The 23,155-nt window shown below is 31.9% G+C and overlaps 12 non-coding genes across 12 annotated transcripts; 2 read left to right on the forward strand and 10 right to left on the reverse strand.

The window, feature by feature from the left end:
- Positions 1-182: 182 nt before the first annotated feature.
- Trnas-uga (transfer RNA serine (anticodon UGA)) lies at positions 183-264 on the reverse strand. Its single transcript has one exon. It is a non-coding gene; the product is annotated as a tRNA-Ser (tRNA).
- A 2,103-nt stretch (positions 265-2,367) lies between these two features.
- Trnas-uga (transfer RNA serine (anticodon UGA)) lies at positions 2,368-2,449 on the reverse strand. The gene has a single exon. It is a non-coding gene; the product is annotated as a tRNA-Ser (tRNA).
- A 2,098-nt stretch (positions 2,450-4,547) lies between these two features.
- Trnas-uga (transfer RNA serine (anticodon UGA)) lies at positions 4,548-4,629 on the reverse strand. Its single transcript has one exon. It is a non-coding gene; the product is annotated as a tRNA-Ser (tRNA).
- Positions 4,630-6,433: 1,804 nt separating this feature from the next.
- On the reverse strand, positions 6,434-6,515 carry Trnas-uga (transfer RNA serine (anticodon UGA)). The gene has a single exon. It is a non-coding gene; the product is annotated as a tRNA-Ser (tRNA).
- A 2,101-nt stretch (positions 6,516-8,616) lies between these two features.
- On the reverse strand, positions 8,617-8,697 carry Trnas-uga (transfer RNA serine (anticodon UGA)). Its single transcript has one exon. It is a non-coding gene; the product is annotated as a tRNA-Ser (tRNA).
- A 2,100-nt stretch (positions 8,698-10,797) lies between these two features.
- Trnas-uga (transfer RNA serine (anticodon UGA)) lies at positions 10,798-10,878 on the reverse strand. Its single transcript has one exon. It is a non-coding gene; the product is annotated as a tRNA-Ser (tRNA).
- Positions 10,879-12,423: 1,545 nt separating this feature from the next.
- On the forward strand, positions 12,424-12,497 carry Trnas-gcu (transfer RNA serine (anticodon GCU)). Its single transcript has one exon. It is a non-coding gene; the product is annotated as a tRNA-Ser (tRNA).
- Positions 12,498-12,975: 478 nt separating this feature from the next.
- Positions 12,976-13,057, reverse strand: Trnas-uga (transfer RNA serine (anticodon UGA)). The gene has a single exon. It is a non-coding gene; the product is annotated as a tRNA-Ser (tRNA).
- Positions 13,058-14,309: 1,252 nt separating this feature from the next.
- Positions 14,310-14,383, forward strand: Trnan-guu (transfer RNA asparagine (anticodon GUU)). The gene has a single exon. It is a non-coding gene; the product is annotated as a tRNA-Asn (tRNA).
- A 478-nt stretch (positions 14,384-14,861) lies between these two features.
- Positions 14,862-14,943, reverse strand: Trnas-uga (transfer RNA serine (anticodon UGA)). Its single transcript has one exon. It is a non-coding gene; the product is annotated as a tRNA-Ser (tRNA).
- A 2,101-nt stretch (positions 14,944-17,044) lies between these two features.
- On the reverse strand, positions 17,045-17,125 carry Trnas-uga (transfer RNA serine (anticodon UGA)). Its single transcript has one exon. It is a non-coding gene; the product is annotated as a tRNA-Ser (tRNA).
- Positions 17,126-19,220: 2,095 nt separating this feature from the next.
- Trnas-uga (transfer RNA serine (anticodon UGA)) lies at positions 19,221-19,302 on the reverse strand. Its single transcript has one exon. It is a non-coding gene; the product is annotated as a tRNA-Ser (tRNA).
- Between the last annotated feature and the right edge of the window lie 3,853 nt (positions 19,303-23,155).

Genomic DNA, 23,155 nt, shown 5'->3' on the forward strand with positions numbered 1-23,155 from the left:
AAGGCAGTTATTAAAACATAAAATAATGCGTTGTCGGCATGAGTCGAACCTGCGCGGGCAGAGCCTCAACGAACTCAAACTTATAGCCTCGGCCACGACAACTCCAATGTTCCATTCTCGGAGCACCTCGCGTGATTTTAATTAGTTAATTAAATTTTCATTTAAACTAAAATTAAATAATGCATTGTTGGCAGGATTCAAACCTGCGCGGGCAGAGCCCAATAGATTTCAAGTCTATCGCCTTAACAACTCGGCCACGACAACTGTTATGTTGGATTCTCGGAGCAGCTAGCGTGATTTAAATTAATTTTGTAATAAAACTGAAATAAAAATGCGTTATCGGCTGGACTCGAACCCTCGCGGGCAGAGCCTAAAAGAAATTAAGTCTATACTAAGTTTTCTTCTCCGAGCAGCTAGCGTGATTTTAATCAATTAATTAAATTTGAACTAAAACTAAATAAAAAAATTCGTTGTCGGCAGGATTCGATTATATGCGGACAGCGCCTAAAAGATCGTAGGTCTATTGCCTTAAACACTCGGCCACGACAACTTTTTTGTTTACTTTTCAAGGCAACTTTAATTAATAAAATTGTATTTATTTATTTAAATTTGTAATTAAAAATGCGTTTTCGGCAGGATTCGAACTTGTGCTTGCAGAGCTGAATAGGTTCCTTTTCTATAGCCTTAACCAATCGGTCACGACAACTCTTGCTTTTCCATCTTTAGCCAGCTAGCGTGATTTTATTCAATTATTTAAATGCTCGTCCCATGGCATTGTAATTTTTTCATGGTTTTGGGGTTTTAATTATTTTTATTGGTTAAGTGTAGATTTTGGTCCCAATAAGCTAGGTATTTACAGTAATATGTGTAGATATGCTAAGTGTAGTTTCTTTACAGTAATAATTGCTGTTATTCTTTTGACCGTTTCTAACAACCAACAACGAACTTTGTTCCTATTTGAATAAGGTATATATGCTATTTGTATAATTTTTAAAAACAGAATTTTAATAAAATTTTGCTGAACAAATTGTCAAATTTTAATCAAACGAATGTTAAATTTTAACATTTTTTATCGAATAAAAAAAATATATTAATAAATAAAGATAATCATAAACATTAATTAATTAAGATTATCAACTAAATTATTAAATCAAATTTTATGTATTTAATTATTAGATAAATGTTTATCATTATTATTTTCTTTTTAATTTAAAAGATTGCGGTTCGAGTCCACCCAGGGTAAAATATATAATCGTCTTTATTTCACAATTTTGCTTTGCAAGTTTGATAGAAATGTCGCAAATCAGTCGTTTCTGTGTCGCAAGCATTGGCGCGTTAAGCTCTTTAACCGAAAGGCTGGAGGTTCGAGCTCGCCCAACTACGAAACTAGTTTTTTCTTATTTTTATTATTATTATAATTTTGCTTTGCAAATTTAATAGAATTGTCGCGAATTAGTCGTATTTGTGTCGCAATAGATTGGCGCGTTTTGCTCTTAACCGTAAGGTTTAAGGTTCGAGCCCATTCATGAACGAAATATATTATTACATTTTTATTATATTAATTTTGCTTTGCAAATTCAAACAAAGTGGGCAAATTTATTTTGTTACATTTTTATTATTATAATTTTGATCTCCAAATTAAGACCAAGTGTGGCAAAAAAGGTCGTCTCTATGACGCAATCAGTTGGCGAGTTCGTCTGTTAACCTAAAGGTTGGTTGTTCGAGTCCACCCAAGGTCAAATATATTTTGTTACATTTTTATTATTATAATTTTGATTTTCAGATTCAATCCAAGTGTAGCAATGATTGTCGTCTCTGTGGCGCAATCGGTTAGCGCGTTCGGCTGTTAACCGAAAGGTTCGTGGTTCTAGCCCACCCAGTGACTAATTTTTTGTTTAGTTCATTTTTATTATTACCATAATAATATTTTGCAAATTTCATAAAAAATGTCGCGGATCAGTTGTTGTTGTGTTGCAAAGGTTGGCGCATTTGGCTATTTACCGAAAGGCCAAACCAGAGATAAAAATAGTTTTCTTTATATTTAAAATTTTTCCTTGCAAATTTGTTTGAAACTCTTTTCACATGAAACCTCTAACTTCGTTTTTCTTAAATTAAACCATTATTTTAACGATTCATTTTAAGAAATTAGACAGAATTTTATATTCTTGTAAACAACCGACAACTAAAGGCAGTTATTAAAACATAAAATAATGCGTTGTCGGCATGAGTCGAACCTGCGCGGGCAGAGCCTCAACGAACTCAAACTTATAGCCTCGGCCACGACAACTCCAATGTTCCATTCTCGGAGCACCTCGCGTGATTTTAATTAGTTAATTAAATTTTCATTTAAACTAAAATTAAATAATGCATTGTTGGCAGGATTCAAACCTGCGCGGGCAGAGCCCAATAGATTTCAAGTCTATCGCCTTAACAACTCGGCCACGACAACTGTTATGTTGGATTCTCGGAGCAGCTAGCGTGATTTAAATTAATTTTGTAATAAAACTGAAATAAAAATGCGTTATCGGCTGGACTCGAACCCTCGCGGGCAGAGCCTAAAAGAAATTAAGTCTATACTAAGTTTTCTTCTCCGAGCAGCTAGCGTGATTTTAATCAATTAATTAAATTTGAACTAAAACTAAATAAAAAAATTCGTTGTCGGCAGGATTCGATTATATGCGGACAGCGCCTAAAAGATCGTAGGTCTATTGCCTTAAACACTCGGCCACGACAACTTTTTTGTTTACTTTTCAAGGCAACTTTAATTAATAAAATTGTATTTATTTATTTAAATTTGTAATTAAAAATGCGTTTTCGGCAGGATTCGAACTTATGCCTGCAGAGCTGAATAGGTTCCTTTTTTATAGCCTTAACCAATCGGTCACGACAACTCTTGCTTTTCCATCTTTAGCCAGCTAGCGTGATTTTATTCAATTATTTAAATGCTCGTCCCATGGCATTGTAATTTTTTCATGGTTTTGGGGTTTTAATTATTTTTATTGGTTAAGTGTAGATTTTGGTCCCAATAAGCTAGGTATTTACAGTAATATGTGTAGATATGCTAAGTGTAGTTTCTTTACAGTAATAATTGCTGTTATTCTTTTGACCGTTTCTAACAACCAACAACCAACTTTGTTCCTATTTGAATAAGGTATATATGCTATTTGTATAATTTTTAAAAACAGAATTTTAATAAAATTTTGCTGAACAAATTGTCAAATTTTAATCAAACGAATGTTAAATTTTAACATTTTTTATCGAATAAAAAAAATATATTAATAAATAAAGATAATCATAAACATTAATTAATTAAGATTATCAACTAAATTATTAAATCAAATTTTATGTATTTAATTATTAGATAAATGTTTATCATTATTATTTTCTTTTTAATTTAAAAGATTGCGGTTCGAGTCCACCCAGGGTAAAATATATAATCGTCTTTATTTCACAATTTTGCTTTGCAAGTTTGATAGAAATGTCGCAAATCAGTCGTTTCTGTGTCGCAAGCATTGGCGCGTTAAGCTCTTTAACCGAAAGGCTGGAGGTTCGAGCTCGCCCAAGGACGAAACTAGTTTTTTCTTATTTTTATTATTATTATAATTTTGCTTTGCAAATTTAATAGAATTGTCGCGAATTAGTCGTATTTGTGTCGCAATAGATTGGCGCGTTTTGCTCTTAACCGTAAGGTTTAAGGTTCGAGACCATTCATGAACGAAATATATTATTACATTTTTATTATATTAATTTTGCTTTTCAAATTCAAACAAAGTGGGCAAATTTATTTTGTTACATTCTTATTATTATAAATTTGATCTCCAAATTAAGACCAAGTGTGGCAAAAAAGGTCGTCTCTATGGCGCAATCAGTTGGCGAGTTCGTCTGTTAACCTAAAGGTTGGTTGTTCGAGTCAACCCAAGGTCAAATATATTTTGTTACATTTTTATTATTATAATTTTGATATTCAGATTTAATCCAAGTGTAGCAATGATTGTCGTCTCTGTGGCGCAATCGGTTAGCGCGTTCTGCTGTTTACCGAAAGGTAGGTGGTTCAAGCCCACCCAGGGACGAATTTTTTGTTTAGTTCATTTTTATTACCATAATAATATTTTGCAAATTTCATAAAAAATGTCGCGGATCAGTTGTTGTTGTGTTGCAAAGGTTGGCGCATTTGGCTATTTACCGAAAGGCCAACCCAGAGATAAAAATAGTTTTCTTTATATTTAAAATTTTTCCTTGCAATTTTGTTTTAAACTCTTTTCACATGAAACCTCTAACTTCGTTTTTCTTGAATTAAACTATTATTTTAACGATTCATTTTAAGGAATTAGACAGAATTTTATATTCTTGTAAACAACCGACAACTAAAGGCAGTTATTAAAACAAAAAATAATGCGTTGTCGGCATGAGTCGAACTTGCGTGGGCAGAGCCTCAAAGAACTCAAACTTATAGCCTCGGCCACGACAACTCCAATGTTCCATTTTCGGAGCACCTCGCGTGATTTTAATTAGTCATAAATTCTTATTTAAACTAAAATTAAATAATGCGTTGTCGGCAGGATTCCAACCTGCGCGGGCAGAGCCCAATAGATTTCAAGTCTATCGCCTTAACCACTCGGCCACGACAACTGTTATGTTGGAATCTCGGAGCAGCTAGCGTGATTTAAATTAATTTTGTAATAAAACTGAAATAAAAATGCGTTATCGGCTGGACTCGAACCCTCGCGGGCAGAGCATAAAAGAAATTAAGTCTATACTAAGTTTTCTTCTCCGAGCAGCTAGCGTGATTTTAATCAATTAATTAAATTTGAACTAAAACTAAATAAAAAAATTCGTTGTCGGCAGGATTCGATTATGTGCGGACAGCGCCTAAAAGATCGTAAGTCTATTGCCTTAAACACTCGGCCACGACAACTTTTTTGTTTACGTTTCAAGGCAACTTTAATTAATAAAATTGTATTTATTTAATTAAATTTGTAATTAAAAATGCGTTTTCGGCAGGATTCGAACTTGTGCCTGCAGAGCTGAATAGGTTCCTTTTTTATAGCCTTAACCAATCGGTCACGACAACTCTTGCTTTTCCATCTTTAGCCAGCTAGCGTGATTTTATTCAATTAATTAAATGCTCGTCCCATGGCATTGTAATTTTTTTATGGTTTTTGTGTTTTAATTATTTTTATTGGTTAAGTGTAGATTTTGGTCCCAATAAGCTAGGTATTTACAGTAATATGTGTAGATATGCTAAGTGTAGTTTCTTTACAGTAATAATTGCTGTTATTCTTTTGACCGTTTCTAACAACCAACAACGAACTTTGTTCCTATTTGAATAAGGTATATATGCTATTTGTATAATTTTTAAAAACAGAATTTTAATAAAATTTTGCTGAACAAATTGTCAAATTTTAATCAAACGAATGTTAAATTTTAACATTTTTTATCGAATAAAAAAAATATATTAATAAATAAAGATAATCATAAACATTAATTAATTAAGATTATCAACTAAATTATTAAATCAAATTTTATGTATTTAATTATTAGATTAATGTTTATTATTATTATTTTATTTATAATTTAAAAGATTGCGGTTCGAGTCCACCCAGAGTAAAATATATAATCGTCTTTATTTCACAATTTTGCTTTGCAAGTTTGATAGAAATGTCGCAAATCAGTCGTTTCTGTGTCGCAATAGATTGGCGCGTTTTTCTCTTAACCGTAAGGTTTAAGGTTTGGGCCCATTCATGAACGAAATATATTATTACATTTTTATTATATTAATTTTGCTTTGCAAATTCAAACAAAGTAGGCAAATTTATTTTGTTACATTTTTATTATTATAATTTTGATCTGCAAATTAAGACCAAGTGTGGCAAAAAAGGTCGTCTCTATGGCGCAATCGGTTAGCGCGTTCGGCTGTTAACCGAAAGATTGGAGGTTCAAACCCACCCAGGGACGAATTTTTTGTTTGGTTCATTTTTATTACCATAATAATGTTTTGCAAATTTCATAAAAATGTCGCGAATCAGTTGTTGTTGTGTTGCGAAGGTTGGCGCATTTGGCCATTTACCGAAAGGCCAAACCAGAGATAAAAATAGTTTTCTTTATATTTAAAATTTTTCCTTGCAAATTTGTTTGAAACTCTTTTCACATGAAACCTCTAACTTCGTTTTTCTTAAATTAAACCATTATTTTAACGATTCATTTTAAGAAATTAGACAGAATTTTATATTCTTGTAAACAACCGACAACTAAAGGCAGTTATTAAAACATAAAATAATGCGTTGTCGGCATGAGTCGAACCTGCGCGGGCAGAGCCTCAACCAACTCAAACTTATAGCCTCGGCCACGACAACTCCAATGTTCCATTCTCGGAGCACCTCGCGTGATTTTAATTAGTTAATTAAATTTTCATTTAAACTAAAATTAAATAATGCATTGTTGGCAGGATTCAAACCTGCGCGGGCAGAGCCCAATAGATTTCAAGTCTATCGCCTTAACAACTCGGCCACGACAACTGTTATGTTGGATTCTCGGAGCAGCTAGCGTGATTTAAATTAATTTTGTAATAAAACTGAAATAAAAATGCGTTATCGGCTGGACTCGAACCCTCGCGGGCAGAGCTTAAAAGAAATTAAGTCTATAATAAGTTTTCTTCTCCGAGCAGCTAGCGTGATTTTAATCAATTAATTAAATTTGAACTAACACTAAATAAAAAAATTCGTTGTCGGCAGGATTCGATTATATGCGGACAGCGCCTAAAAGATCGTAGGTCTATTGCCTTAAACACTCGGCCACGACAACTTTTTTGTTTACTTTTCAAGGCAACTTTAATTAATAAAATTGTATTTATTTATTTAAATTTGTAATTAAAAATGCGTTTTCGGCAGGATTCGAACTTGTGCCTGCAGAGCTGAATAGGTTCCTTTTCTATAGCCTTAACCAATCGGTCACGACAACTCTTGCTTTTCCATCTTTAGCCAGCTAGCGTGATTTTATTCAATTATTTAAATGCTCGTCCCATGGCATTGTAATTTTTTCATGGTTTTGGGGTTTTAATTATTTTTATTGGTTAAGTGTAGATTTTGGTCCCAATAAGCTAGGTATTTACAGTAATATGTGTAGATATGCTAAGTGTAGTTTCTTTACAGTAATAATTGCTGTTATTCTTTTGACCGTTTCTAACAACCAACAACGAACTTTGTTCCTATTTGAATAAGGTATATATGCTATTTGTATAATTTTTAAAAACAGAATTTTAATAAAATTTTGCTGAACAAATTGTCAAATTTTAATCAAACGAATGTTAAATTTTAACATTTTTTATCGAATAAAAAAAATATATTAATAAATAAAGATAATCATAAACATTAATTAATTAAGATTATCAACTAAATTATTAAATCAAATTTTATGTATTTAATTATTAGATAAATGTTTATCATTATTATTTTCTTTTTAATTTAAAAGATTGCGGTTCGAGTCCACCCAGGGTAAAATATATAATCGTCTTTATTTCACAATTTTGCTTTGCAAGTTTGATAGAAATGTCGCAAATCAGTCGTTTCTGTGTCGCAAGCATTGGCGCGTTAAGCTCTTTAACCGAAAGGCTGGAGGTTCGAGCTCGCCCAACTACGAAACTAGTTTTTTCTTATTTTTATTATTATTATAATTTTGCTTTGCAAATTTAATAGAATTGTCGCGAATTAGTCGTATTTGTGTCGCAATAGATTGGCGCGTTTTGCTCTTAACCGTAAGGTTTAAGGTTCGAGCCCATTCATGAACGAAATATATTATTACATTTTTATTATATTAATTTTGCTTTGCAAATTCAAACAAAGTGGGCAAATTTATTTTGTTACATTTTTATTATTATAATTTTGATCTCCAAATTAAGACCAAGTGTGACAAAAAAGGTCGTCTCTATGACGCAATCAGTTGGCGAGTTCGTCTGTTAACCTAAAGGTTGGTTGTTCGAGTCCACCCAAGGTCAAATATATTTTGTTACATTTTTATTATTATAATTTTGATTTTCAGATTCAATCCAAGTGTAGCAATGATTGTCGTCTCTGTGGCGCAATCGGTTAGCGCGTTCGGCTGTTAACCGAAAGGTTCGTGGTTCTAGCCCACCCAGTGACTAATTTTTTGTTTAGTTCATTTTTATTATTACCATAATAATATTTTGCAAATTTCATAAAAAATGTCGCGGATCAGTTGTTGTTGTGTTGCAAAGGTTGGCGCATTTGGCTATTTACCGAAAGGCCAACCCAGAGATAAAAATAGTTTTCTTTATATTTAAAATTTTTCCTTGCAAATTTGTTTGAAACTCTTTTCACATGAAACCTCTAACTTCGTTTTTCTTAAATTAAACCATTATTTTAACGATTCATTTTAAGAAATTAGACAGAATTTTATATTCTTGTAAACAACCGACAACTAAAGGCAGTTATTAAAACATAAAATAATGCGTTGTCGGCATGAGTCGAACCTGCGCGGGCAGAGCCTCAAAGAACTCAAACTTATAGTCTCGGCCACGACAACTCCAATGTTCCATTCTCGGAGCACCTCGCGTGATTTTAATTAGTCAAAAATTCTTATTTAAACTAAAATTAAATAATGCGTTGTCGGCAGGATCGAACCTGCGCGGGCAGAGCCTAATAGATTTCAAGTCTATCGCCTTAACAACTCGGCCACGACAACTGTTATGTTGGATTCTCGGAGCAGCTAGCGTGATTTAAATTAATTTTGTAATAAAACTGAAATAAAAATGTGTTATCGGCTGGACTCAGACCCTCGCGGGCAGAGCCTAAAAGAAATTAAGTCCATACTTAGTTTTCTTCTCCGAGCAGCTAGCTTGATTTTAATCAATTAATTAAATTTGAACTAAAACTAAATAAAAAAATTCGTTGTCGGCAGGATTCGATTATATGCGGACAGCGCCTAAAAGATCGCAAGTCTATTGCCTTAAACACTCGGCCACAACAACTTTTTTGTTTACTTTTCAAGGCAACTTTAATTAATAAAATTGTATTTATTTAATTAAATTTGTAATTAAAAATGTGTTTTCGGCAGGATTCGAACTTGTGCCTGCAGAGCTGAATAGGTTTCTTTTTTATAGCCTTAACCAATCGGTCACGACAACTCTTGCTTTTCCATCTTTAGCCAGCTAGCATGATTTTATTTAATTATTTAAATGCTCGTCCCATGGCATTGTAATTTTTTTATGGTTTTTGTGTTTTAATTATTTTTATTGGTTAAGTGTAAATTTTTGTCCCAATAAGCTAGGTATTTACAGTAATATGTGTAGATATGCTAAGTGTAGTTTCTTTACAGTAATAATTGCTGTTATTCTTTTGACCGTTTCTAACAACCAACAACGAACTTTGTTCCTATTTGAATAAGGTATATATGCTATTTGTATAATTTTTAAAAAAATAATTTTAATAAAATTTTGCTGAACAAATTGTCAAATTTTAATCAAACGAATGTTAAGTTTTAACATTTTTTATCGAATAAAAAAATATATTAATAAATAAAGATAATCATAAACATTAATTAATTAAGATTATCAACTAAATTATTAAATCAAATTTTATGTATTTAATTATTAGATAAATGTTTATCATTATTATTTTCTTTTTAATTTAAAAGATTGCGGTTCGAGTCCACTCAGGGTAAAATATATAATCGTCTTTATTTCACAATTTTGCTTTGCAAGTTTGATAGAAATGTCGCAAATCAGTCGTTTCTGTGTCGCAAGCATTGGCGCGTTAAGCTCTTTAACCGAAAGGCTGGAGGTTCGAGCTCGCCCAACTACGAAACTAGTTTTTTCTTATTTTTATTATTATTATAATTTTGCTTTGCAAATTTAATAGAATTGTCGCGAATTAGTCGTATTTGTGTCGCAATAGATTGGCGCGTTTTGCTCTTAACCGTAAGGTTTAAGGTTCGAGCCCATTCATGAACGAAATATATTATTACATTTTTATTATATTAATTTTGCTTTGCAAATTCAAACAAAGTGGGCAAATTTATTTTGTTACATTTTTATTATTATAATTTTGATCTCCAAATTAAGACCAAGTGTGACAAAAAAGGTCGTCTCTATGACGCAATCAGTTGGCGAGTTCGTCTGTTAACCTAAAGGTTGGTTGTTCGAGTCCACCCAAGGTCAAATATATTTTGTTACATTTTTATTATTATAATTTTGATTTTCAGATTCAATCCAAGTGTAGCAATGATTGTCGTCTCTGTGGCGCAATCGGTTAGCGCGTTCGGCTGTTAACCGAAAGGTTCGTGGTTCTAGCCCACCCAGTGACTAATTTTTTGTTTAGTTCATTTTTATTATTACCATAATAATATTTTGCAAATTTCATAAAAAATGTCGCGGATCAGTTGTTGTTGTGTTGCAAAGGTTGGCGCATTTGGCTATTTACCGAAAGGCCAACCCAGAGATAAAAATAGTTTTCTTTATATTTAAAATTTTTCCTTGCAAATTTGTTTGAAACTCTTTTCACATGAAACCTCTAACTTCGTTTTTCTTAAATTAAACCATTATTTTAACGATTCATTTTAAGAAATTAGACAGAATTTTATATTCTTGTAAACAACCGACAACTAAAGGCAGTTATTAAAACATAAAATAATGCGTTGTCGGCATGAGTCGAACCTGCGCGGGCAGAGCCTCAAAGAACTCAAACTTATATTCTCGGCCACGACAACTCCAATGTTCCATTCTCGGAGCACCTCGCGTGATTTTAATTAGTCAAAAATTCTTATTTAAACTAAAATTAAATAATGCGTTGTCGGCAAGATCGAACCTGCGCGGGCAGAGCCTAATAGATTTCAAGTCTATCGCCTTAACAACTCGGCCACGACAACTGTTATGTTGGATTCTCGGAGCAGCTAGCGTGATTTAAATTAATTTTGTAATAAAACTGAAATAAAAATGTGTTATCGGCTGGACTCAGACCCTCGCGGGCAGAGCCTAAAAGAAATTAAGTCCATACTTAGTTTTCTTCTCCGAGCAGCTAGCTTGATTTTAATCAATTAATTAAATTTGAACTAAAACTAAATAAAAAAATTCGTTGTCGGCAGGATTCGATTATATGCGGACAGCGCCTAAAAGATCGCAAGTCTATTGCCTTAAACACTCGGCCACAACAACTTTTTTGTTTACTTTTCAAGGCAACTTTAATTAATAAAATTGTATTTATTTAATTAAATTTGTAATTAAAAATGTGTTTTCGGCAGGATTCGAACTTGTGCCTGCAGAGCTGAATAGGTTTCTTTTTTATAGCCTTAACCAATCGGTCACGACAACTCTTGCTTTTCCATCTTTAGCCAGCTAGCATGATTTTATTTAATTATTTAAATGCTCGTCCCATGGCATTGTAATTTTTTTATGGTTTTTGTGTTTTAATTATTTTTATTGGTTAAGTGTAAATTTTTGTCCCAATAAGCTAGGTATTTACAGTAATATGTGTAGATATGCTAAGTGTAGTTTCTTTACAGTAATAATTGCTGTTATTCTTTTGACCGTTTCTAACAACCAACAACGAACTTTGTTCCTATTTGAATAAGGTATATATGCTATTTGTATAATTTTTAAAAAAATAATTTTAATAAAATTTTGCTGAACAAATTGTCAAATTTTAATCAAACGAATGTTAAGTTTTAACATTTTTTATCGAATAAAAAAATATATTAATAAATAAAGATAATCATAAACATTAATTAATTAAGATTATCAACTAAATTATTAAATCAAATTTTATGTATTTAATTATTAGATAAATGTTTATCATTATTATTTTCTTTTTAATTTAAAAGATTGCGGTTCGAGTCCACTCAGGGTAAAATATATAATCGTCTTTATTTCACAATTTTGCTTTGCAAGTTTGATAGAAATGTCGCAAATCAGTCGTTTCTGTGTCGCAATCATTGGCGCGTTTAGCTCTTTAACCGAAAGGCTGGAGGTTCGAGCTCGCCCAGGGACGAAACTAGTTTTTTTTCATTTTTATTATTATTATAATTTTGCTTTGCAAATTTAATAGAAGTTTCGCGAATTAGTCGTATTTGTGTCGCAATAGATTGGCGCGTTTTGCTCTTAACCGTAAGGTTTAAGGTTCGGGCCCATTCATGAACGAAATATATTATTACATTTTTATATATTAATTTTACTTTGCAAATTCAAACAAAGTGGGCAAATTTATTTTGTTACATTTTTATTATTATAATTTTGATCTCCAAATTAAGACCAAGTGTGGCAAAAAAGGTCGTCTATATGGCGCAATCAGTTAGCAAGTTCGTTTGTTAACCTAAAGGTTGGTTGTTCTAGTCCACCCAAGGTCAAATATATTTTGTTAGATTTTTATTATTATAATTTTGATCTTCAGATTCAATCCAAGTGTAGTAATGATTGTCGTCTCTGTGACGCAATCGGTTTGCGCGTTCGGCTGCTAACCGAAAGGTTGGTGGTTCAAGCCCACCCAGGGACGAATTTTTTGTTTGGTTCATTTTTATTACCATAATAATGTTTTGCAAATTTCATAAAAATGTCGCGGATCAGTTGTTGTTGTGTTGCAAAGGTTGACGCATTTGGCTATTTACCGAAAGGCCAACCCAGAGATAAAAATAGTTTTCTTTATATTTAAAATTTTTCCTTGCAAATTTGTTTGAAACTCTTTTCACATGAAACCTCTAACTTCGTTTTTCTTGAATTAAACCATTATTTTAACGATTCATTTTAAGAAATTAGACAGAATTTTATATTCTTGTAACCAACCGACAACTAAAGGCAGTTATTAAAACATAAAATAATGCGTTGTCGGCATGAGTCGAACCTGCGCAGGCAGAGCCTCAAAGAACTCAAACTTATAGCCTCGGCCACGACAACTCCAATGTTCCATTCTCGGAGCACCTCGCGTGATTTTAATTAGTTAATTAAATTCTTATTTAAACTAAAATTAAATAATGCGTTGTCGGCAGGATTCGAACCTGCGCGGGCAGAGCCCAATAGATTTCAAGTCTATCGCCTTAACCACTCGGCCACGACAACTGTTATGTTGGATTTTCGGAGCAGCCAGCGTAATTTAAATTAATTTTGTAATAAAACTGAAATAAAAATGCGTTATCGGCTGGACTCGAACCCTCGCGGGCAGAGCCTAAAAGAAATTAAGTCTATACTAAGTTTTCTTCTCCGAGCAGCTAGCGTGATTTTAATCAATTAATTAAATTTGAACTAAAACTAAATAAAAAAATTCGTTGTCGGCAGGATTCGATTATGTGCGGACAGCGCCTAAAAGATCGTAAGTCTATTGCCTTAAACACTCGGCCACGACAACTTTTTTGTTTACTTTTCAAGGCAACTTTAATTAATAAAATTGTATTTATTTAATTAAATTTGTAATTAAAAATGCGTTTTCGGCAGGATTCGAACTTGTGCCTGCAGAGCTGAATAGGTTCCTTTTTTATAGCCTTAACCAATCGGTCACGACAACTTTTGCTTTTCCATCTTTAGCCAGCTAGCGTGATTTTATTCAATTAATTAAATGCTCGTCCCATGGCATTGTAATTTTTTTATGGATTTTGTGTTTTAATTATTTTTATTGGTTAAGTGTAGATCTTTGTCCCAATAAGCTAGGTATTTACAGTAATATGAGTAGATATGCTAAGTGTAGTTTCTTTACAGTAATAATTGCTGTTATTCTTTTGACCGTTTCTAACAACCAACAACGAACTTTGTTCCTATTTGAATAAGGTATATATGCTATTTGTATAATTTTTAAAAACAGAATTTTAATAAAATTTTGCTGAACAAATTGTCAAATTTTAATCAAACGAATGTTAAATTTTAACATTTTTTATCGAATAAAAAAAATATATTAATAAATAAAGATAATCATAAACATTGATTAATTAAGATTATCAACTAAATTATTAAATCAAATTTTATGTATTTAATTATTAGATAAATGTTTATCATTATTATTTTCTTTTTAATTTAAAAGATTGCGGTTCGAGTCCACCCAGGGTAAAATATATAATCGTCTTTATTTCGCAATTTTGTTTTGCAAGTTTGATAGAAATGTCGCAAATCAGTCGTTTCTGTGTCGCAATAGATTGGCGCGTTTTTCTCTTAACCGTAAGGTTTAAGGTTTGGGCCCATTCATGAACGAAATATATTATTACATTTTTATTATATTAATTTTGCTTTGCAAATTCAAACAAAGTAGGCAAATTTATTTTGTTACATTTTTATTATTATAATTTTGATCTGCAAATTAAGACCAAGTGTGGCAAAAAAGGTCGTCTCTATGGCGCAATCGGTTAGCGCGTTCGGCTGTTAACCGAAAGGTTGGTGGTTCAAACCCACCCAGGGACGAATTTTTTGTTTGGTTCATTTTTATTACCATAATAATGTTTTGCAAATTTCATAAAAATGTCGCGAATCAGTTGTTGTTGTGTTGCAATGGTTGGCGCATTTGGCTATTTACCGAAAGGCCAAACCAGAGATAAAAATAGTTTTCTTTATATTTAAAATTTTTCCTTGCAAATTTGTTTGAAACTCTTTTCACATAAAACCTCTAACTTCGTTTTTCTTGAATTAAACCATTATTTTAACGATTCATTTTAAGAAATTAGACAGAATTTTATATTCTTGTAAACAACCGACAACTAAAGGCAGTTATTAAAACATAAAATAATGCGTTGTCGGCATGAGTCGAACCTGCGCGGGCAGAGCCTCAACGAACTCAAACTTATAGCCTCGGCCACGACAACTCCAATGTTCCATTCTCGGAGCACCTCGCGTGATTTTAATTAGTTAATTAAATTTACATTTAAACTAAAATTAAATAATGCATTGTTGGCAGGATTCAAACCTGCGCGGGCAGAGCCCAATAGATTTCAAGTCTATCGCCTTAACCACTCGGCCACGACAACTGTTATGTTGGATTCTCGGAGCAGCTAGCGTGATTTAAATTAATTTTGTAATAAAACTGAAATAAAAATGTGTTATCGGCTGGACTCGAACCCTCGCGGGCAGAGCCTAAAAGAAATTAAGTCTATACTAAGTTTTCTTCTCCGAGCAGCTAGCGTGATTTTAATCAATTAATTAAATTTGAACTAAAACTAAATAAAAAAATTCGTTGTCGGCAGGATTCGATTATATGCGGACAGCGCCTAAAAGATCGTAGGTCTATTGCCTTAAACACTCGGCCACGACAACTTTTTTGTTTACTTTTCAAGGCAACTTTAATTAATAAAATTGTATTTATTTATTTAAATTTGTAATTAAAAATGCGTTTTTGGCAGGATTCGAACTTGTGCCTGCAGAGCTGAATAGGTTCCTTTTCTATAGCCTTAACCAATCGGTCACGACAACTCTTGCTTTTCCATCTTTAGCCAGCTAGCGTGATTTTATTCAATTATTTAAATGCTCGTCCCATGGCATTGTAATTTTTTCATGGTTTTGGGGTTTTAATTATTTTTATTGGTTAAGTGTAGATTTTGGTCCCAATAAGCTAGGTATTTACAGTAATATGTGTAGATATGCTAAGTGTAGTTTCTTTACAGTAATAATTGCTGTTATTCTTTTGACCGTTTCTAACAACCAACAACGAACTTTGTTCCTATTTGAATAAGGTATATATGCTATTTGTATAATTTTTAAAAACAGAATTTTAATAAAATTTTGCTGAACAAATTGTCAAATTTTAATCAAACGAATGTTAAATTTTAACATTTTTTATCGAATAAAAAAAATATATTAATAAATAAAGATAATCATAAACATTAATTAATTAAGATTATCAACTAAATTATTAAATCAAATTTTATGTATTTAATTATTAGATAAATGTTTATCATTATTATTTTCTTTTTAATTTAAAAGATTGCGGTTCGAGTCCACCCAGGGTAAAATATATAATCGTCTTTATTTCACAATTTTGCTTTGCAAGTTTGATAGAAATGTCGCAAATCAGTCGTTTCTGTGTCGCAAGCATTGGCGCGTTAAGCTCTGTAACCGAAAGGCTGGAGGTTCGAGCTCGCCCAAGGACGAAACTAGTTTTTTCTTATTTTTATTATTATTATAATTTTGCTTTGCAAATTTAATAGAATTGTCGCAAATTAGTCGTATTTGTGTCGCAATAGATTGGCGCGTTTTGCTCTTAACCGTAAGGTTTAAGGTTCGAGCCCATTCATGAACGAAATATATTATTACATTTTTATTATATTAATTTTGCTTTGCAAATTCAAACAAAGTGGGCAAATTTATTTTGTTACATTTTTATTATTATAATTTTGATCTCCAAATTAAGACCAAGTGTGGCAAAAAAGGTCGTCTCTATGACGCAATCAGTTAGCGAGTTCGTCTGTTAACCTAAAGGTTGGTTGTTCGAGTCCACCCAAGGTCAAATATATTTTGCTACATTTTTATTATTATAATTTTGATTTTCAGATTCAATCCAAGTGTAGCAATGATTGTCGTCTCTGTGGCGCAATCGGTTAGCGCGTTCGGCTGTTAACCGAAAGGTTGGTGGTTCTAGCCCACCCAGTGACTAATTTTTTGTTTAGTTCATTTTTATTATTACCATAATAATATTTTGCAAATTTCATAAAAAATGTCGCGGATCAGTTGTTGTTGTGTTGCAAAGGTTGGCGCATTTGGCTATTTACCGAAAGGCCAACCCAGAGATAAAAATAGTTTTCTTTATATTTAAAATTTTCCCTTGCAAATTTGTTTGAAACTTTTTTCACATGAAACCTCTAACTTCGTTTTTCTTGAATTAAACTATTATTTTAACGATTCATTTTAAGGAATTAGACAGAATTTTATATTCTTGTAAACAACCGACAACTAAAGGCAGTTATTAAAACATAAAATAATGCGTTGTCGGCATGAGTCGAACCTGCGCGGGCAGAGCCTCAAATAACTCAAACTTATAGCCTCGGCCACGACAACTCCAATGTTCCATTCTCGGAGCACCTCGCGTGATTTTAATTGGTCAAAAATTCTTATTTAAACTAAAATTAAATAATGCGTTGTCGGCAGGATCGAACCTGCGCGGGCAGAGCCTAATAGATTTCAAGTCTATCGCCTTAACAACTCGGCCACGACAACTGTTATGCTGGATTCTCGGAGCAGCTAGCGTGATTTAAATTAATTTTGTAATAAAACTGAAATAAAAATGTGTTATCGGCTGGACTCAGACCCTCGCTGGCAGAGCCTAAAAGAAATTAAGTCCATACTAAGTTTTCTTCTCCGAGCAGCTAGCGTGATTTTAATCAATTAATTAAATTTGAACTAAAACTAAATAAAAGAATTCGTTGTCGGCAGGATTCGATTATATGCGGACAGCGCCTAAAAGATCGCAAGTCTATTGCCTTAAACACTCGGCCACAACAACTTTTTTGTTTACTTTTCAAGGCAACTTTAATTAATAAAATTGTATTTATTTAATTAAATTTGTAATTAAAAATGCGTTTTCGGCAGGATTCGAACTTGTGCCTGCAGAGCTGAATAGGTTCCTTTTTTATAGCCTTAACCAATCGGTCACGACAACTCTTGCTTTTCCATCTTTAGCCAGCTAGCGTGATTTTATTCAATTAATTAAATGCTCGTCCCATGGCATTGTAATTTTTATGGTTTTTGTGTTTTAATTATTTTTATTGGTTAAGTGTAGATTTTGGTCCCAATAAGCTAGGTATTTACAGTAATATGTGTAGATATGCTAAGTGTAGTTTCTTTACAGTAATAATTGCTGTTATTCTTTTGACCGTTTCTAACAACCAACAACGAACTTTGTTCCTATTTGAATAAGGTATATATGCTATTTGTATAATTTTTAAAAACAGAATTTTAATAAAATTTTGCTGAACAAATTGTCAAATTTTAATCAAACGAATGTTAAATTTTAACATTTTTTATCGAATAAAAAAAATATATTAATAAATAAAGATAACCATAAACATTGATTAATTAAGATTATCAACTAAATTATTAAATCAAATTTTATGTATTTAATTATTAGATAAATGTTTATCATTATTATTTTCTTTTTAATTTAAAAGATTGCGGTTCGAGTCCACTCAGGGTAAAATATATAATCGTCTTTATTTCACAATTTTGCTTTGCAAGTTTGATAGATATGTCGCAAATCAATCGTTTCTGTGTCGCAATCATTGGCGCGTTTAGCTCTTTAACCGAAAGGCTGGAGGTTCGAGCTCGCCCAGGGATGAAACTAGTTTTTTTTCATTTTTATTATTATTATAATTTTGCTTTGCAAATTTAATAGAAGTTTCGCGAATTAGTCGTATTTGTGTCGCAATAGATTGGCGCGTTTTGCTCTTAACCGTAAGGTTTAAGGTTCGGGCCCATTCATGAACGAAATATATTATTACATTTTTATATATTAATTTTACTTTGCAAATTCAAACAAAGTGGGCAAATTTATTTTGTTACAATTTTATTATTATAATTTTGATCTCCAAATTAAGACCAAGTGTGGCAAAAAAGGTCGTCTATATGGCGCAATCAGTTAGCAAGTTCGTTTGTTAACCTAAAGGTTGGTTGTTCTAGTCCACCCAAGGTCAAATATATTTTGTTAGATTTTTATTATTATAATTTTGATATTCAGATTCAATCCAAGTGTAGCAATGATTGTCGTCTCTGTGGCGCAATCGGTTAGCGCGTTCTGCTGTTTACCGAAAGGTTGGTGGTTCAAGCCCACCCAGGGACGAATTTTTTGTTTAGTTCATTTTTATTACCATAATAATATTTTGCAAATTTCATAAAAAATGTCGCGGATCAGTTGTTGTTGTGTTGCAAAGGTTGGCGCATTTGGCTATTTACCGAAAGGCCAACCCAGAGATAAAAATAGTTTTCTTTATATTTAAAATTTTTCCTTGCAATTTTGTTTTAAACTCTTTTCACATGAAACCTCTAACTTCGTTTTTCTTGAATTAAACTATTATTTTAACGATTCATTTTAAGGAATTAGACAGAATTTTATATTCTTGTAAACAACCGACAACTAAAGGCAGTTATTAAAACATAAAATAATGCGTTGTCGGCATGAGTCGAACCTGCGCGGGCAGAGCCTCAAAGAACTCAAACTTATAGCCTCGGCCACGACAACTCCAATGTTCCATTCTCGGAGCACCTCGCGTGATTTTAATTAGTCAAAAATTCTTATTTAAACTAAAATTAAATAATGCGTTGCCGGCAGGATTCCAACCTGCGCGGGCAGAGCCCAATAGATTTCAAGTCTATCGCCTTAACCACTCGGCCACGACAACTGTTATGTTGGAATCTCGGAGCAGCTAGCGTGATTTAAATTAATTTTGTAATAAAACTGAAATAAAAATGCGTTATCGGCTGGACTCGAACCCTCGCGGGCAGAGCCTAAAAGAAATTAAGTCTATACTAAGTTTTCTTCTCCGAGCAGCTAGCGTGATTTTAATCAATTAATTAAATTTGAACTAAAACTAAATAAAAAAATTCGTTGTCGGCAGGATTCGATTATGTGCGGACAGCGCCTAAAAGATCGTAAGTCTATTGCCTTAAACACTCCGCCACGACAACTTTTTTGTTTACGTTTCAAGGCAACTTTAATTAATAAAATTGTATTTATTTAATTAAATTTGTAATTAAAAATGCGTTTTCGGCAGGATTCGAACTTGTGCCTGCAGAGCTGAATAGGTTCCTTTTTTATAGCCTTAACCAATCGGTCACGACAACTCTTGCTTTACCATTTTTAGCCAGCTAGCGTGATTTTATTCAATTAATTAAATGCTCGTCCCATGGCATTGTAATTTTTATGGTTTTTGTGTTTTAATTATTTTTATTGGTTAAGTGTAGATTTTGGTCCCAATAAGCTAGGTATTTACAGTAATATGTGTAGATATGCTAAGTGTAGTTTCTTTACAGTAATAATTGCTGTTATTCTTTTGACCGTTTCTAACAACCAACAACGAACTTTGTTCCTATTTGAATAAGGTATATATGCTATTTGTATAATTTTTAAAAACAGAATTTTAATAAAATTTTGCTGAACAAATTGTCAAATTTTAATCAAACGAATGTTAAATTTTAACATTTTTTATCGAATAAAAAAAATATATTAATAAATAAAGATAATCATAAACATTGATTAATTAAGATTATCAACTAAATTATTAAATCAAATTTTATGTATTTAATTATTAGATAAATGTTTATCATTATTATTTTCTTTTTAATTTAAAAGATTGCGGTTCGAGTCCACCCAGGGTAAAATATATAATCGTCTTTATTTCGCAATTTTGCTTTGCAAGTTTGATAGAAATGTCGCAAATCAGTCGTTTCTGTGTCGCAAGCATTGGCGCGTTAAGCTCTTTAACCGAAAGGCTGGAGGTTCGAGCTCGCCCAAGGACGAAACTAGTTTTTTCTTATTTTTATTATTATTATAATTTTGCTTTGCAAATTTAATAGAAGTGTCGCGAATTAGTCGTATTTGTGTCGCAATAGATTGGCGCGTTTTGCTCTTAACCGTAAGGGTTAAGGTTCGAGCCCATTCATGAACGAAATATATTATTACATTTTTATTATATTAATTTTGCTTTGCAAATTCAAACAAAGTGGGCAAATTTATTTTGTTACATTTTTATTATTATAATTTTGATCTCCAAATTAAGACCAAGTGTGGCAAAAAAGGTCGTCTCTATGGCGCAATCAGTTGGCGAGTTCGTCTGTTAACCTAAAGGTTGGTTGTTCGAGTCAACCCAAGGTCAAATATATTTTGTTACATTTTTATTATTATAATTTTGATATTCAGATTCAATCCAAGTGTAGCAATGATTGTCGTCTCTGTGGCGCAATAGGTTAGCGCGTTCTGCTGTTTACCGTAAGGTTGGTGGTTCAAGTCCACCCAGGGACGAATTTTTTGTTTAGTTCATTTTTATTACCATAATAATGTTTTGCAAATTTCATAAAAATGTCGCGGATCAGTTGTTGTTGTGTTGCAAAGGTTGGCGCATTTGGCTATTTACCGAAAGGCCAACCCAGAGATAAAAATGGCTTTCTTTATATTTAAAATTTTTCTTGCAAATTTGTTTGAAACTCTTCACATGAAACCTCTAACTTCGTTTTTCTTGAATTAAACTATTATTTTAACGATTCATTTTAAGGAATTAGACAGAATTTTATATTCTTGTAAAAAAACGACAACTAAAGGCAGTTATTAAAACAAAAAATAATGCGTTGTCGGCATGAGTCGAACTTGCGCGGGCAGAGCCTCAAAGAACTCAAACTTATAGCCTCGGCCACGACAACTCCAATGTTCCATTCTCGGAGCACCTCGCGTGATTTTAATTAGTCATAAATTCTTATTTAAACTAAAATTAAATAATGCGTTATCGGCTGGACTCCAACAACTAACTTTGTTCCTATTTGAATAAGGTATATATCCCATTTGTATAATTTTTAAAAACAGAATTTTAATAAAATTTTGCTGAACAAATTGTCAAATTTTAATCAAACGAATGTTAAATTTTAACATTTTTTATCGAATTTTAATCAAACGAGTCTTTATTATGGACTAACAATTAATAAAGTTAAAAGAAAAAAGGCATATTGTTCGTATATTTAATTTCTTAAACGTAAGCCAATAGATATTCTTTATTACAACTCAAGTTGTAGGATCACATTTGTGAAACTACATATACGTTTAATAAATAGTCAAAAGTGATAAAAATTCGAATTGCTGGTTGTAGGTAAATGGCCAGCTGCAAATATTTGTTGCAACTTTTACGTTAATTTATTTTGTTAATAAAGCGATTTAAAATAATCTTTGTCGCAATTACAAAAATAATTATGGTTACTAAAATAAAGACTGTTATTGCATTTCATTGAAGAAAAAAATTACTTGCCCATTTAAAATTTATTTTATTGCTGTAACAGGTTTTGCAATATAATAACAGTTTTATATATCTAATCGTGTTATTTAAATAACATGCATGTTAAAAGCAATACAAAATGAAATAACATGCATGTTAAAAGCAATACAAAATGACATTTCCTACTTTAAAATGAACCCCCAAAAAGTTTAGAATCCCCGAGGAAATAGTAGGGCGCAAAGTTCTCTATGCAAACACCTTGTTTAAACCAACCAAAAATCAATTGGTTGCTTACTTCAGATTTATGTTAAGAATGACGAATGTCCGCGTGGGTTCGAACCCCACACCCAGTAGTTTCATTTTGACTTGATTTATTTAAAAAAAATGACATTTGGTTCGAAATCGTTTAAACCTTTTTTTTTATAAAAAAAAATTACACAATAAATTAAATAATAACCTTTATAATAACTAGACTAAATTTCAGCAAACAAACACGCATCGATGTCGTATAATATAACCAAACTAAATTTAAAAGCAAAATAATGATCTTATTTTTTTATTAATCAAGCAAGTATTTAAGCATAAATGACAATAAAATACCTAATTTTATTAAGTAAAAATCATAAACCTTAACCACCTTAAGTAAAATGTTATCGGTAATTTGAGCATTTGCTTGAACAAATAAACGCTGTAAAAGACTCTTGTAGGGAGTGAGGTCAATGAATCTTGCTAGTAACCATTTGCAAGTTTTATTGCAAAGCGTAGCAAAACTTATCAACGCAACCCCTATTCAGACTATGCAATATAAGGATGTTTATTCTAGGCACCTCCCTGTTTGTTATCGCAGAACCAATCACTTACCGAGTTGGAAAATTGGTTTATGGTCTATCCGAGAATGTCCCTAGTTAAAAATTATTTTCAGAAAAAGAATACGTACCTTTTGTGTATGAAAATAAAATTTGTTGTTTAAAAACTACACCTTGACTTATTCAGCTTCTCATTTTTTAAGTTTTTGACAATTAGACAACAACTAGAAATATAAGACGTCTTATAAATACACAGGACTTTGTTTCGCTGTGATGCAATTTTATCGTTATTAATCGTTTTTTTAAGGAACAAAGCAAAGTTTTTAACCCAACGAGTAAGTTTTACGATTTTGTACAGTATGGAATAAAAACGCTTTAAATAGTGTATAAAAAAAAATTATATTTAATTTTTTTATTACATACATTTCTTACTCTTTATTGCCACTTTTTTATTATTCACTAAGCCCAGT

Source organism: Corella eumyota, chromosome 6, assembly GCF_963082875.1.
Source record: "Corella eumyota chromosome 6, kaCorEumy4.1, whole genome shotgun sequence".
Taxonomy (NCBI): domain Eukaryota; kingdom Metazoa; phylum Chordata; class Ascidiacea; order Phlebobranchia; family Corellidae; genus Corella; species Corella eumyota.